Here is a 5,809-nt window from a genome sequence, read left to right on the forward strand (position 1 = left end):
GATGACAATATAGATTTTGGTGGGACTGAAGATCAAGATTTTGAAAGTGTAGTAGATTCTAAAGCAAAGGAAGCTACAACTCTTAAGACCAACAAAAGAAACAACTTAGAAATTTGTTATTGGAGTTTATAAATGTGTTTAGTGAAAACCCAGGGTAAGTGGAAGGCTATCAGTGCATGCTTTTGCTTATAGATCATCAACCTTTCTTTCTCAAGGCATATAATACACCATTTTCAAAAAGAAAAGATGTAGAGAAAGAGATTCAGAAAATGGAAACATGGGGTGTAATTGAGTGAAGTAGGAATGCTTCCAAAAATCCTTTAATTGTGGTAAGTAAGAGAAATGGTGGAGTGAGAATTGGTTTGGACTCTATACATCTTATTTAATTTCTTGTCATAGAGAATGACCACCCTGAGAACATGGATAAGCTGTAACACAAATTTTCTTATGTAAAATATGTGAGTAGTTCAGACTTGACCTCTGGATTTCACCAGATCCCACTTGAAATTAATTGTAGAAAGTATACAGCATTTTTGTGTTAAGGTGTTTTCAATACTGTGTGGTGCCATTTGGGCTAACTGTATCTGTAGCTGAATTCATAAGAGCTCTGGATTCTGTCTTGGGAAGTTAAGTGAGTCCAAAATTAATTGTGTACATTGATGACATTTTGGTCACTGAAAACGTTTGGGAACAACATTTGGATCTGTTAAAAGAGGGTGTATGTCTGCACCGTGCTGGACTAGTCAACTTTCATGAGATTATATGTGTTGGGCAATGAATTCATGCATCTGCCAACTACATCAGTGTTGTGACTGATATTGGTAAATTGTTAGCCAAAACTGCCAAAGACAGTGTTATTCCACAAAAAATATGGTTCTTTAAAGCAGGGGGATTTATATCCCAATACATTACATAACTTTAAATCAGTAAGGTTTTTTTACCAATTTTAAACGATTCTATTAGGCCTTTACATATGTGGTCCAAAATTATCCTCTAAGGTCCAGCAGGTAAAACTCAGCCTTAAAATCATACACCAGAATCTTGGTAGTCTTAGAAATAAGCATAATGATCTAGATGTAATTTCACGGATTGACAAACTCGATATATTAGTTGTAACTGAACGTTGGTACAATGAAGCTCTGATTAGCATTAGTCAACCATTGTGTAAGAAATTCTGCACAGCCTTCAGTAGAAAAGACAAGACTGGGGGAGGTGTAGCAATTTTCACTGTAAATGAAAGTAATTTTAATGTTATTGATGTGAGTGCCTTCTGCTTGGAAGGAGTCTCAGAATTTGCTGCAATAAATCTGAAATGGGGTAGAGATAACATAACAGTTATCGGTGTTTACAGGCCACCTGCAGCAAATACAGATACCTTTTTTGTAAATCTTTCTGACTTGCTTGTGTATATAGACACAACATTTTCTGGGCCAAATGGTCATGTAACTATTATAGTTACAGGGGATATAAATATAGATTTATTAACAAATGATGTCAGCACCAAAAAGTTACATCATTTGTTAACCTGACCCCACTCATTCGGGAACCCACTAGAGAAATTGGCAATAGTAAAACATGTCTTGACAACATAATAACAAACATGACCCATCTATCCCACAGTGCATCGGTTTTAAAACTAGCCATCTCAGATCACCATGCAGTACAGCTTAAATTGGAATGCCATGAGGCCCCTACTGTCACCACAAAGCAACAGTTTGTAACTAAAAGAATAATGTATAATGACAACATAAATAGACTAAACTGGATGCTAGCACAAATAAAATGGTTTGAAAATAATAGCTTTTCATATGATAACTTTGCTGCTGACTTCTATTACTGCTTTGATACCACATGCCCAGTTGTAATCACAAAAATGAAACACACAAAAAATATAAACAATAATAATTGGGTAAATAGTAATGTCACTGAAGTGAGGGAAAAATTAAAACTACTCCACAGTGCAATGCTGAATAATAGAGAGATTCCTGAGCTAAAGGAAGCCTTCAAAATATGTCAAGCACACTATAAGGACTTACTTACACAGACCAGAAGCAACTATTTTGCAAATAAGCTTCAAAACTCACACAACGTAAGTACTGGCATCTGGGCAGTCATAAACAGTTTTAGAATCGGCAATGGCAAATCCTGTATGGACATTACTATTAACCACAATGGCATGCTCATAAAAGACCAACTGGAAATTGCAAATATTTATAATGAACTAGAGGCCGAGTGTAATAATATGACAAAAGAAATTGTTCAGTTTTTTAATGAAAGCCACTTAAATGTAAGCACCAGTAAAACATGTTTGATGGAGTTTAACAACAGTAGTTTGAATAATTAAATTAAATTATACGTGGGCAACGAATTGGTAAAGAAAGAGTCTAGTGTAAAATTCCTTGGTGTAACAATCCAAAGCAACCTGAAATGGGACACACATGTTGACTCTCTAGCAACTAAGTTGTCAAAAAATATATTTGCAATCAGTACTATTAGCAAGTTCTGTAGAGACACCGTAGTCCTAAAGACTGCATACCATGCTCTTTTCTCCTCTCACTTGAACTACGGTATTGAAATTTGGGGGGCAACAACCAAAGCTAATCTAGATAAGCTACTCATTCTTCAAAAAAGGGGTGTGAGAATAATCTGTGGAGCAAAATATAGGGAATCTTGTTGAACTTGTTTCCAAAAACAGAGGTGTTAACTGTTATAAACACATACATTCTAAAAGCCATATTGCTTGTGAAAAGACTGCACCCAAACACTTATTCAGATTTCCACCAGTACAATACTATAAATATTATATATCAGTTACTTCTATACGTCTGTATTTTGTCTTTTGGCATCATCCTGTATATTGTTTGGCAAACCTTATAATCTGTCACAAAATATTGTAAACACATTTTTTTCCCAATTTTTGTGAGCAGGAGGCTGTAAAGGGACACGTTCCTCTAGCACTACTTTTCTGAACAGAAGTAGTCAATATCAAAAATAATTACAACTTTTTAAACAGGTTAATATTATCTCAGCTGTTTTTTAAAGGAATTTCCCATGATTTTGTACAAGATGTATTATATTTATGGCTATAATGTATAAAAAGAAATTAATTTATTTTTGTTGTTACAATTGATATGTGCTAGCTTTGAACATACAGTTATAATTACTTTTAGAAACATTTGAAAATTACGAAATATTTGGCACACTTAAAATTCCTATTATTAATTGGGCAGTGTGATGATGATTATGTTTATTTCTAAGTGGCATGCCTCTGATGTGATCAGACATGTTTTAATTTTGGCAATAACCATGTAATTTTCAGTTTTGAAGTGGAAATTGTAAAGACAGTGTGATATAGAAAAATGTACAAGAATAAGAATTACAACAGCAGAAATTTCTGCTCAGGCAATACTTCACATTTATGTACATCAGAACCTACAATGTCAAAAATTTCAGCTTCAGGAATCAGCCCCTAGACATGAAGAACTGAAGCCAATGACAAGCAAAGGAGATAAGTAATACGTTTATTGTAAATCTCACTCCTCTTGATGCTTATTAAGAGTTGGTTGTGAAGTCAGTGACAATCAACAAATGACGTGATAGAGGGCATATTGCAAGACTGATGCACTACTGAAGTGGCATCATAGAAGATACTACATAAATCAGGTTGGTGGGCTTACAGTACTTATGCAATACAGTGTCATTGGTGTGGGTGACAAAAACATGGAAAATGCAATTAAAGCAGCTGCACTGTTACAGCTCACATTAAAAACCATAACTATTATTTTGCACTGTATGCCAGACACTAATACTGAAGCATTTGCACAGTCCTGGGAGAAAACTGACTTATTTGTTACACAATGATCTAAGTACAGGATATACATGCTTGGTGACATAAATACTGACTTAAGACTAAGGCAACCACACAATTTAGTTTTCTTAAAGTGCTATGACTGGATGACTTGTATTACATTGATGATAGTTCATAACAGTTAACGATACTTCATAAAATGGCAGGGTTTCTATTACCCCTAATCACATCCTGAAATGAAAAATATTCCTCCCACCCCCCACCCTCCACCCACAGAGTTATCCTGCTGCCTACTCAACTTACATGATATCTTTGTCTCCCCCTTTTCCACCCCTGCTCCAAAACAAGTGCCCCATGGGACTTATCCTGCAATAGATGCAAGACCTGACCCACACCACAACATGTTCCAATCCTGTCCCAGGCATCTCTCATCCCATCAAAGGCAACGAGAAACGTGAAAGCAGTCATGTGATCTACCAAGATATCTGCAACAAATTTCTGGCATTCTACATGGTCATGACCACTAACAAGCTGTGTGTCCACATGAATGGCCTCCACCAAACTGGCCAAGAGACAGCTGGATCACCCAGTTGCTGAGCATACCACCCAGTATGATATGTTTGAATTCAATGACTGCTTCACTGACTAGATTCTTTCCACCCACCCCATCCCCATGATCTCAACCTTCCCTATCCCCTTCCCTGCTCCCACTCCAGCCCCTACACAGCCTTCTATCCCACTGGCGCACTGGCAAAATCCTTTTCCTTTTTCCCATTTTCTAGATTTGCAATGACCCTAAATTATTGTTGTTCGTATTTCACAAGTAGGATTTCAAAATGTCTACATGAACAATTTTTGTCAGTTCTACATGAGTACATAAAATGCACATAATTTGTTTTTCATTGTAAGTGTCAATTACTCATAGTAATATCTGAAACTGACATCGTGATTTAATGTACAGCTTACTGCAACAGGTGTGCAAATGTTGCCATTTGTAAGATTGTAGGACTCAGTTTTTGGATTCTGTTGTCTCTGATTTGTAAAACCATAGTTCTTTTATTTTGGACTATGCCATACAGTACTGAGAAGTTCAAAATCCATTCTGCTTATTCACTACCTGAATGATGTAACTTTACTTAAAAAAATTTTCTGTTACTGCTCTTAAAATATTTTGGCAGGGTATTGTACACATGCATCTACTCATAAATTTTTGTTTGTCTGAAGTAATGGTATTGTGATCATTTATCTTATTACACATATCTGACTAATCTTGATGGTACACAGGAAATCAAAAATATCTGTGAAAGTAAATATCTTTTTTTATGTTTTCTTTTATCATCCTGGACAAAGGTCATCCTACACAAGATTATACCTACTTAACCCAGAGTTTCTGTTTTTAGCTTCTTGTCTGAGGTACATGTCATGAAATATTTATGCTGGATAATAACTTTGTGGATGCAGATCTGGTGCAAGTGTTACTGCTCTCTTTTACAACAACAGTGTTCTGATACTGTGAGTACTCACCCAAGTAAATACTCTTATCATAATGTGCTAACATTTTGTCAAAAGGAGGGAATTATGTGTTATCCAGGAGCTATTATGCTCTTCCCTGAACTAATTAAAAATTTGGTGATTAACACAAACTGAATTCAATATTATTCATTTGTCAAAGATAACTTTAGTCCAGGGAGTTACATAAAGACAGCAAATGGTTTTCAGTACCTTTTTATTTATTCTATTTGGTCTTCAGCAGTATAATACTATTTAGCCAAGAATGCCTGTACTTGGGATGTGTTTATTCTTTATGGATTCAGCATCTCATCAAACTCGTTGCATTAGTATATAGACTATTCCACAATTTCATTGTTAGATGTGCATATTAATAATGTGTATGGATATTTAGCCCCCACTCATAATTTTAGTTTTCCTGAATTTGCTGATGAGCTTTTAATTAACTTAACAGAAACTCTTACAGGCATATATTGTATATGAAGATTAGAA

The sequence above is a fragment of the Schistocerca piceifrons genome, chromosome 11 (assembly GCF_021461385.2).
Source record: "Schistocerca piceifrons isolate TAMUIC-IGC-003096 chromosome 11, iqSchPice1.1, whole genome shotgun sequence".
Classification (NCBI taxonomy): domain Eukaryota; kingdom Metazoa; phylum Arthropoda; class Insecta; order Orthoptera; family Acrididae; genus Schistocerca; species Schistocerca piceifrons.